Raw genomic sequence first — 12490 nt, forward strand, 5'->3', positions numbered from 1 at the left:
CAGAGATCACAGTTCCTATTTTGAGGGTTGAGTGAACACAAGTGCTTCTTGTAAGCGAAAGTGTAGTACAGTTTACAGTTCACTGCCTTCTGCTTATTATTGATTACATGGGTCAAAGGTGAGCCGTGATTTGTATCGCATAGTGGTTCATAGATGATTTCTAGTTAATGGCTGCCGTTCTTTAAACTGAGCATAACTCTCCACAGACTATAATTTGTATCACATAGTGGTTTATAGATTATTTCTAGTTAATGGCTGCCATCCTTTAAACTGAGCATAATTCTCGACAGACGATGTTCTCCATTGGCAGTAATTATCCATTGACAATAATTCTCCATTGACAATAATTCTCCACTGAACATAATTCTCCATTGAACATAATTCTCTAATGATAATAATTCTCTACTGACAATAATTCTCCACTGACAATAATTCTCCATTGACAATAATTCTCCATTAACAATAATTATCCATTGACAATAATTCTCCATTGACAATAATTCTCCATTGACAATAATTCTCCATTGAACATAATTCTCCATTGAACATAATTCTCCAAAGACGGTAATTCTCCAAAGATGGTAATTCTCCAAATACGGTAATTCTCCAAAGATGGCAATACGCCAAAGACGGTAATTCTCCTCTGACCATCATTATCCACTAACCACCATTTTCCACTGACCACCTTTCCCCACTGAACACCATTCTCCGCTGACTACCATTTTCCACTGACCATCATTCTTCACTATCATTTTTCCAGTAACCATCATTGACCATAATTCTACATTGCCCACAATGCTCCACTGAACAACATTATCCTTTGACCATCACTGTCGGCTGAGCAGTATGAATTCTTTTATCACGTTGAACTGTTCTATATTCAGCATGACACCCTGGGTGATTGTTACATTCAGGACATATTTTTAAAGCATGTAGAACTTACCAACAGCATGCACTTCAGTTCCATTTACATAATTGAGCAGCAGCAGTCAGTGCTTGGTTGTCCAACGTAGATGTCAAACATCTACTCAGATTATAACAATCTACTCTTTGCAGAAGATGTTATTCTAAAAGCTGTTGTTGACAAAGATTAAATTAATCTGTTTCCACTATGTGACAGCAAAAAATGTAAATGTTCACTATCGAAACTTTATACAATGAAGTCACATTTTTGTATTATATATTCTTTGATTTGGTTTCATTCCTTTTATAATACAGAATAACATGGATGAGGCAGATGCGGAAATAAATGCATATAAATTAGATTTCACAGAAATCGATGGTTTCAAGGATGTCTGACCACACGATTGTGTGATATCAGTGGCAGCCTCCACATAGGTACTGTCGAACTACAGCAGTCCGTCCACTTGATATCATCCATAACGTATAAAAAGAAATCCCTTCACCTACACTGTTGTTGTTGTGGTCTTCAGTCCTGAGACTGGTTTGATGTAGCTCTCCATGTTACTCTATCCTGAGAAAGCTTCTTTATCTCCCAGTACCTACTGAAGCCTACATCTTTCTGAATCTGCTTAGTCTATTCATCTCTTGGTCTCCCTCTACGATTTTTACCCTACACTCTGCCCTCCAGAACTAAATTGGTGCTCCCTTGATGTCTCAGAACATGTCCTACCAACCGATCCCTCCTTCTAATCAAGTTGTGCCACAAACTCCTCTTCTCCCCAATCCTATTCAATACCTCCTTATCATTTATGATACTGTGGGAATCACGAACCGACTGGATGAGTCAGGTTCATAAATATCGCAAGGTGTTGTGTTTCGGCTGCCCGAGCAAAATATTTATTCCTTGACTTAGCATTGTTCCATGACGAGCGAAGAAAAGTAAGAAAATCGGGATGTGACGAGACTTTCAAAAAATGACTCTGAACACTATGAAACTTAACATCTGAGATCATCAGTCCCCTAGAACTTAGAACTACTTAAACCTAACTAACCTAAGGATATCACACACATCCATGCCCCACGCAGGATTCTAAGCTGCGACCGTAGCGGTCGCGCGGTTCCAGACTGAAGCGCCTAGAACCGCTCGGCCACACAGGCCGGCTGACGAGACTTTGTTGCGAGACAGGATGACGAACGGATTTGTATGAAGTGTGCGCAATGAAAGAGTCATTGCTATGCAGCCATATTGTATAATTTGAATTTTTGGAGATTCAAAACCGATATGTAACGTTGATGTGGAGTTTAATAACAACCATAATAGCGTCTGTTGCATTTCAAAGGTAATTTCACATATTTATTTTTGATCAAAAGATTCTGTGATGAACTGTAATGTACGACAAGCTTGTATAGGACTTCGAACATTTGGTGGTCGATGTTTGCTGTAGAAGCTGCTCCAATAACACGGTCAAAAGAATAGAGAAAGTTTCCTCTGCTGAAACGTACTCGTTTCACTCGCAGACAATCATGGAATGACCAAATGCGAATGGCAGTATTCCAGTTTGAGAAGATCCTATAGAAGTTTTCTTTCTCTTACATTTCAAGAATTTTACAAGCAACCGTCGGAGTCGTCAGCTGCTTCTACACCATGAGAGTAACTGCTAGCCGGCCTGTGTGGCCGTGCGGTTCTAAGCGCTTCCGTTTGGAACCGCGTGGCCGCTATGGTCGCAGGTTCGAATCCTGCCTCGGGCATGGATGTGTGTGATGTCCTTTGGTTAGTTAGGTTTAAGTAGTTCTAAGTTCTAGGGGACTGATGACCTCAGAAGTTAAGTCCCATAGTGCTCAGAGCCATTTGAACCATTTTGAAGTAACTGCTATACCCGCATGAGATTACATATGGAGCGGGAGTAGTCGACCCCGCTCGGGATATTGTCATTCACAGACATACAAACAGAGACACTACAGACACTAGTTCAATAACAACGAGTTTAATATTACCAGCTTAAAAACATTAATATTTTCTTTTGAGCAATAATATTATACGTTTAATACGAACGTTGGAACTTAAATAGTGGCAACTACTTATTCGCAACCGATACACAAGAGTTACATGTTTGCACCTGTTACTGTCCTTCAAAGTAGTCAGCAGCGCTGTGTAGAACGCTTTGACAGCGATGTGGAAGGCGTAGTAAACCGTTAGCAGAGTGTGTTCTGCTCATGGTGCGAATGGAGCGGTCTACTGCCTGTGGAATCTCTCTAACAGTACTGGAGCGAATGCCACAAAGTGGTTCCTTCATCTTCGGAATCAAATCAAAGTTACAAGGACTTAAGTCCGCGGAGTGTGGTGAATGGTGAATGGTCCCATCGACCGACCAGAGCAGCCACAGCTTGCGCTTTATTCGTCCGCGCGTTGTCGTGCAAAATGATGTGTGGGTTGCGCAGAAAGTGTCGACGCTTCTTTCGCAAAGCTGGTCGCAGGTGATGCTCCCAAAATGAAAAGTAATACTGTGCGTTGACGGTCCGCAGTGCAGGAACGTAATGCGTTAGGATAACAGCATCACAGTCGTACACGGCTATTACCATACGTTTCACCATACTGGGGCTCAGACGCACTTTCGGCTTTCGCGGCGACCCTTAATGACGCCATTCGTTGGACTGGCGTTTCAGTTTTGGCTTCGTGGCATTCGCTTCAAAAATGTTCCAGAGATTCGACAGGGAGTAGACCGTTCCATTCGCACCAACGACAGAACAGGCTCTCCTAACGGTATCCTACGTCTTACACATCGCTGGGAACGGGTTACATACAACGCTGGTGACTACTTTGACGGACAGTTACAGGTGCAAAGATGTAACGCTTTTTTATCGGTTTTGAATAAATAGTGGCCATTATTTGAGTTCCAACCCTCGTATAATGAGTTCTTTTTACTTTCATTCTTTCTGTATATCTGTAAAATATATAAGTAACCATCTGTAGATTATGGAAAAAATAAGAAAATATTTATGTGGAACTGGCTGTTATGCACATGTGCCTTCTAGGAGCTGCACACGAAGCTGCAAGGGAAAGGGAAAACTGTAGGGTGTAAAGTGCAGAGTCTACCGACCATAGCGTTTTGGTGCGAGGTAGTTTTCTTTTTACTCTGCGTGTGTTGGCTTAACTCTGTACCATTGTCTTGAGAGGTATACATAGTGTAATTAGGTATTTATCCTGATTCCAGAGATTTTGTTTGATTAATTTTTAGATTCTGTTATTTTACAGAAAATTTTAACTACGGATTTTCATCCCCAAGAAATAAGCTCTGTGACTGTATGTGAACAAAAGCTTACGTTCACACAGACGTCTCTCTATTAGGAAGGTAGGAATGAGGTCGTCCAACACCTGATGTTCTACACCGTTCAGTGACATTAATGTGATCGCCCGTCAAAAGCCAGATTAACAATCGATTGTGGACGGTATCGATAGGGACGAGGAACCATGTCGACACCAGTGCCGTGGTCGGCTGCGCCAAGTATCTAGGCTGAGGACGCATCCAAATCGAAACTGCCGCACAGATACTCGACTGGCTTTAAGCCCGGCCGTACGGTAAACTCATTCTAGTATTCTTCGAACCGCGCACATACACTACAAGCTGTGTGGCACATTGCGTTGTTCTGCTTGTAGATGTCATCGTGCCGAGGAAACGTGTAGGGGGTTGACGTTGTCCCCAAGGAGAGATTCGTACTTGTGTTGATCCAATATGCATTCCAGAATGAGGACATAACGTCACAAAACCTGGCCCGAGAACATGAAGTTCCCTCCTCTGACCTGCATCCTTCCTGCGATTGTTTGCTTTCAGACGCTTCACGCCGATGGAGCATGAAACTTGGTTCATTTCGAAAGATCACCTACTGCACCCAGTGCACGTCGAGTTGCGGTCCTGGCGTGTTAATTCTGGCCTTCGTCGCCGATGAACAGAGATTAGCGTGTATGGCATGAACCAGGCGCCTGCAGCAGAGGACCATACGCAACAACGGTCGTTGAAGTGTGGTTGAGGAGACGCTATTGGTAGCCCCTTTGTTCATCTGGGTGGTCCGTTGTTCAACAGTTGCCAGCACACATCTGTGCAACCGTCGTTCAGCACCCGTCACCTGCCGGCCGGAGTGGCCGAGCGGTTCTAGGCGCTACAGTCCGGAACCGCGCGACCGCTACGGTCGCAGGTTCGAATCCTGCCTCGGGCATGGATGTGTGTGATGACCTTAGGTTAGTTAGGTTTAAGTAGTTCTAAGTTCTAGGGGACTGATGACCTCAGAAGTTAAGTCCCATAGTGCTCAGAGCCATTTGAACCATTTGACCCCGTCACCTATTGTTCTCGGTGCACCACAGTGTAATGGGACTCGAAATTAAAGTGTCACCCATCCACAAGGATCAGCTCAGTTTACAGGTAAATATAAGTTTAATTTAGTGTTTTGTTTATGTATTTGTAATATTTCGTTATGTTTGTAAAATATTTAAAGTTTTGTATTTTTGTTTTGTTTGTTTCATGTTTGGAGAGAGGAGCGCAACTCGTGGAAACAGCAGCTTCACTGCCGGAACCAGAAAGAAAATTGCGGGGCCACTAGACGTCGCGGATCAACGACCAAAGAGCAGCAGAAGATCCTGTGACCGGGTTGTTGCGTCGAACCTCCAACATTCAAATAAATAAAAATTTGTAATTTTCCATTGTAATGACGTCACAGAATATTTATTTCGTGTTGAATTTTGTTCAGTTTTGTTCTGTCGAGTCTGATGTTCACATCTGTATGTAGCATACACGAAGACAATAAAACAGTGTAGGCTCTAAAGCTTAAATACGTGTTCGAGAATTACTTATGAAGAGTTATACTGAGGAAGAATTATTTCTGAAATGTTTCCAAGATATTAATTTTCAGAAGAGTTTGATTTCGATTTTTGAATCTTAAAGGTTTTACAGTCTGATTTTAATATGGGAAAAAGTAAGATAACTTGCAAGAATATAATTTCCAAGAAGAAACAAACGACATATAAATTTCAAAAGTTTGCGCAAAACAGTTGGACTGAGTGACGTAATTTTGCACAAACGACTAAACTGAAGGTGTTTTAATCACAGTTTCGTTCAAGGATCTTTTATAGAGAACTTTAAAAGTTTTTAAATAATTTCTTGAAGTGTTTTGTAAACGACGTAGGTGACGAAGTCTGCACATGGTCATATTTCAAACAAAAAATCATTGACTCATACGCGCCGTTACACTACAACAGTTACGTTGGCGCCGATTTAGGATAGCGCCATTTTTCCGTGCACAGTATCCGTCAACTAAGACAGCACACGAGCAGTTTTGGAACTGAGCGTTCCCCAAATGTTTCCACCCTTGACCCGAAAGCCAATGACACCATTGGGCGCGTCAGATAAATCGCTCTGTTTCCGCATTGGGACAACAGCTGCAGGGTTATCCGCGTCTGCCGGCATATTACATTAATGTGAGTGGGCGGCGCAATATCTCAACCAAGCATAAGCAACAACAAGATGATTCGAACGGGAAAGTTTGCTTTGCGGTTTGCGAAAAAGAAAACGCATTCTTTTGTTTTCAATGACTGTTCTTTCGAGGTGATGTAACGTGGACAAAATATGGTTCTCTAATTACAAACAAAATTAAAAGAAAACTGAATAGCATGAGAAGTCAAAGAAGCACACGGATAATGTAGTTTTATTGTAATTTTTAGGAGCCGTTAGTATTAAGGAGAAACTTACTGAGGCATACAGATTTTCATCAGTGACAATAATATCAAGGTTAAAAAGGGACGTGAAATTTTATAAAAAAAAATAGCATCGTCTTTTGTGAAAATTTCGAAACTACCTTACGTGGACGATGAAAAAGACCATTCTATAAAGCTAGTGGTACTTATGGATTATGCAGTTTTTGCTTTTAAATTAGATTCATATTTAAAGAATCACTGAGAAACCAGTGCAGTCTTCAAACCTGTTTCTAAGAGCATTCAGAATACGACACATGACTGCCTGTTACAGGGGAGATAATAACTGACATTATGAAAAGCTTCCTTCGCTCCTGTCCCGGATGATGATACGATAGTTCTTTCGAAAAACTCTCCAGTCGTTCTGTTCTATCTTACATATTGATGAAGATGTATTTCAGCGTTTTTGCTGATTCTTTATTCCAGAAAATCAAACTACAGATGGAACTGAAAATGGACGTCAGAACTTCATGTCCACCTTCTACAAGTCGGCCACAAACAGAACTCAAGAAAATTTTCAACTTTAACAATCAACCTTACTGAAATTCAGTGAACCTCAAGGTGCAGATCAAACCACTGCAGAAACCACAGAAATTCTGAAATACCTGAATGATGGCAATTTCAAATTTTAGTTTGGGCTTTTTCGTAACAGTATGCTTATGTTTAAAGTTAATGATTATGTAGCAGTACTCAAAAATACCATTTTAGAATGAAAAAAGTCTAATTATTGTGAGAATACTCCAAAGACACTCAAGGCAAAAGATAAGGAATTATGTGACCGTATACGTTTGATGTGATGGACAGATATTCTTTCAGTTAACACTTAGTAAAAATTGTTTAAGAAAACCTCCTTCGCTAGTTTTGACAATGAACATACTAGACAAGAGATACTATTGACAACTGAAGGAAATCCCATGGTTTACAAGGAACAGCTTGAAACTGAAGTAAAATATATTGCAGGTCTGATATGCATGAATATTGCAAATTAACTGAACTGTTGAAGCGTATCTTGAAAAAAATAAACTAAATAAACAAATGAAAAAGAATCTAGGAAACGTTCTTAGCGAATTTACGAAGCTGATAACAATTCTTTTGACAATTCCCATAAATCTATCACAGGCAAAACGCCGCTTTCCAAGAACAAAATCTTTTGTAAGAAGCTCTATGGATTTCGAAAGACTGAATGCGTTTGCAGTGCTTTGAGTGGAGAAGAATTTCCTCACACGTCTTACAGAGATAAAGGAGAAAATTATGGATCTTTTGTGCAAATTAAAAAAATTACGTTAAAGTAAATAAGAAATATATCAAGTTTCTGGATAAATTTTCTTTTTATACATGTTTGTTTGCTTTTACACAAGACTGAAACAACGGCTAAGAATTTTATGGAGCTGCACTCCAAATGAGTTTGGATACTAGCCACCAGTCATTACCGCTGTACAGTATGCTTTGATAGAAGAATCATGTAAATTACACTGCGAACCAGCAGTAGATAGCAACGGTTTGAACTGCAATACGAAGTTAATATATTTTAGGTAGGTGGTGCCTCACAGCTCGTACATAACTAAAAAACGTAATATTAACGCCCAGAACTGCTGAGGTAAAATACTTTACTTACGCAACCATTTCCAGTCGGCTGATCATCATCCGGTTCCTATATACCTAAGTGCAAGGCAGGTTAAACTATCGCGAGTCTCTTAAATGATGTGAGTGCTAACGGCAACACACACATAATAAAATGTCGTGTACTCACCTAAAAGTATTCACAGCACCACGCTAGACAACATAAATTCGTTATCGTCAGATGGTAAAACCATGAACTAGTCACTGGAAATAAAAGTATACCATAACAGAGTGATAGGACTCATTACGAAAGCCATATATCATAAAAAGTAATTGTTTCGTACATGTTTGTCCAGTGGTACATGTAATCACAACATAATATAAACTGCATCGTGCATATACAAAAACCGTGCTAGGTAGCGCACTCACCCATGTTATAAACGTAACGGCGTTAACGCAGTGAACACAATACCACGTAGAGTCGACTGCATAGCTGGTCACTGTTCACTGATAGAACCAAAGATGGCCAAAGAGATCTTCATACATCGACAGTGACCAGTGTCTTATTATTGATAAGTTGTATGTCGTCTACTACGGAAAGTATATGCGATAGTCATAACAAAAATTTCTGTGTGTTGCATCTAAAACCAAATGCATAGAAGTAACGGCTTACATGTATTTATAGGCATTAGTGTCAATAAGTTTCATTCACCTTCGTATGGAGAGCTGCATCAGACCAGTCTCAGGACTGAAGACCACAACAAAAACACCTTCGTATGAGCACTGCTTCCGTAAGGCAGTAATTTTTATGAGACAGGACGTAAACAGACATAAAATCTATGCCTACCCTCATTGTCTGAATGTATTATAGTATAACAGAAGTAACGTGCTCAGTTTCGTAGACCAATAGTTACAACAACATCTCACATAACAAATTAAAGCGGCAGTTGCATGTAATGCGCGAACATTTAAGGATCTCCCATAGACACAGACACGCACGTTGACTTCAAATCATCTTTCGTGAAGTGTACAGCTAATAGAAGTTCACAATTATTCATATTATAACATATACACTGATCATCCAGAAAATTATGAATACCTACTTTATAGCTGGTATGTCCATCTTTGGCATGGATAACAGTCGCGACACGACGTTGCATGGAAGCAAAAAGGCACTGGTTGGTCGCTGGAGGAAGTTGGCACTGCATCTACACACTCAAATCACCTAATTGTTGAAGAGACTCATCACAGCGCTCCTAGAACATCCGACATGTCTTGCAGTTTCCCAAATGCTGGTGCCGAGCCTCTGGGCCATCACAACCTGCCCTCAGTCAAACTCAGATAGATCGCTCGCCTTCCCCATTTTATTCACGGACAGCGTGCTCACTAATATTAAATGCACCATGCGTGTATCTGACTAGTAGTCATTCCACGCCAAGTGACGTTGTTGTCACCTGGACGGGCTTACATCGATAGTAGGTCGATGGTCATAATATTCTGGCTGATCAGCGTAATACTGGCTGTCTATACATCTTTTTAGTCACTGTCTTTTACTATGTGAAATTTATGCACCGACATACCTAATTTATGCAATTTTTTAAAGCTTCAGCTGGACGAGAAAATCTCACATGCATTTTGTAAAGTCAGTGGTATATGGAAGATGTCTAAGTATTGAGACGGTTGTAAGTAGGCTGTTAAGGTTTTTATGTTGGTAACGCCACGTAGCGCTCTGTATGAAAATCACTGACTGTGCTGTGTACAGTCTGTGGATGATTTGCATTGTTCGAATATTTTCTATAGTAGTATTGGGCAGTTGGATGTGAACAGCGCGTAGCGTTGCGCAGTTGGAGGTGAGCCGTCAGCAGTCCTGGATGTGGGGAGAGGGATGGCATTTTGAGAGCGGACGATCTGGACGTGTGTCCATCAGAAAGAGTAAATTTGTAATACTGTATATCATGAACTGATATACATATGATGAATTTTGAATATTATTTAGGTAAATACATCGTTTGTTCTCTATCAAAATCTTTCATTTGCTAACTATGCCTATCAGTAGTTAGTGTCTTCAGTAGTTAGAATCTTTTATTTAGCTGGTAGTACTGGCGCTCGCTGTATTGCAGTAGTTCGAGTAACGAAGCTTTTCTATTTAGGTGAGTGATTCATGAAAGATATAGGTTATTGTTACTCAGGGCCATTCTTTTGTAGGGATTATTGAAAGTCAGACTGCGTTGCGCTAAAAATATTCTGTTTTGATCATAATTAGTAAAGACAGAAATATCTGAGTACGTTCATTTCTGCTCAGCTGTTTGAAAATCAAATAACTTAAGAGGCTTATCAGCACTGTCATTCCTAATTTTTCTAAGGGGACGTTTCATATGTCGACCCTTAGCCGAGGATACCTCACTGGAATCTTCTGATTTTTTCTTGTAGTTTGTGTAATTAGTGTAGTTATTGTTTGTTGCTAGTGCGTAATTGTAGAGAGAATCTCTTTTGTAGTTGTAGTTTTTCATTGTTGTACAGTAAAACAGTTGTAGCATGCATGTAGATTTGCACCAAATATTTCGCACCTGCGCTTGCAATTAAGTAGATATTATTTTCAGTGCTATGTTAATGTGTTTTCTTATTTTACTCTTCAAATTGCGCTTTTCTGTGTCATCGTGTGAAATATTGTGACGACTATGGCGTGTGAAAAACGTAACACTAGGCTCCAAAGTAAATTGCGAAATGATAGTGACGACGAGCGTAGCATATCAGCACCACCGTGTAATGAATTAACAGACATTCAACATAGTTCAAATGGCTCTGAGCACTATGGGACTTAACATCTGAGGTCATCAGTCCCTTCGGCGTAGTAATTTCGTAACTGTGCGTAGGGAAATGGAGCGGGCGGCAAATAATGGTGTAGACAGTGAGCAGGGAAACATTATCGATCGATCAGTGAGCAACAGCTCGCCTCAGGAGTCCGAAATGACAGGATACAATGTTGCAAATACTGTAGATTCAGATTTTGCGTCCTCGCCGTTTTCTCAAATAAGTCGAGACACATTTTCTGCTTTCCAAAATGCGAATATTGCCGGTTCAAATGCACTGCCGAATAGCACTAAGGAATATGTTTCAGACACCAGCGCATTGTTATTACAATTAACGCACCAAATGGGACAAAGGCTTCAAAAGTTGATCACAATGGAACAACACCAGAGACAAACACTGCAACAGCTTGAAAAGTTAGACACCACGCTTGAACAAACACGTGAAGGTTTAACTGCTGAGTTACTTAAAATCGAATCGAAATGTCAAAATGTTTGTAATGATGTAAAAACACAAATTTGTGAGCATTTTCAACCTGTTTTTTCGAGGCATGCAAATGCATTACAGAATCACAAAGCAGCCATAAAAGAACTGCAAACTATTGTTCATGAAAATCACGAGACCTTGCGGGCTGAAATTGACTCAGTTGCATCTACCGATTCGGTTACGCAACTTGCAAAAACTCAAGAAAACTTAAAGGACACAGTAGATACGTTTTCAACACAAATGGACACTCTGAAACTTGATTCAGAAAAACACACTGAGGAAATAAGTTTATTATCGGAGAAAGTAGCCGAACTTTCGAATCAGTTCACTAACTTAACTGCGAAGGTAGATGATGATCTGAATGACAAAAGACCCGTAGCCTTCACTTACACAGAAGAGTATGAACAAATTAAGAAATTTAAACAAAATCAAAATCAAATTAATACGCAACACAAAAGAGAAATCCGGGAAGTACAAGATCAGTTGGCACAAGTAATACAAAAATTATATATTTCAGAGGACACTCACGCTCCAACACGGGAAGAGTGAAATAGAAATACGGAAAAGCCACAAAATAATAACACAGGACATTTCGGAAATTATGAAATAAATTGGCAAGGTGCACCGAATTTTGAGATGGAACCGTCGACACGACGTAACAATAACCAATATGCGACTCGTCGACACGATGACTTTGACTATAAGCTGTTCATTACTACACGTAAATTCAAAACATTTAAGAACTCTGGCAATGACATTCATCCACAAGCGTTGCTTCATCAATTCTCTCACTGTTTTCCTCCCAGCTGGTCATTAGAACACAGGTTAGAACTTATGTGTGGCTACTTCGAGAATGAAACTGTTGTAAGAATGAGACGGGACAGTCACGATTGTCACAGTGAAGGAGAATTTTATCATGCCTTCCTCTCAGCATATTTGTCTCAAGCTACACAAGACCGAGTAAAACATAGCATCATAATGATGAAACATTTC

The sequence above is a fragment of the Schistocerca cancellata genome, chromosome 1 (assembly GCF_023864275.1).
Source record: "Schistocerca cancellata isolate TAMUIC-IGC-003103 chromosome 1, iqSchCanc2.1, whole genome shotgun sequence".
NCBI lineage: Eukaryota > Metazoa > Arthropoda > Insecta > Orthoptera > Acrididae > Schistocerca > Schistocerca cancellata.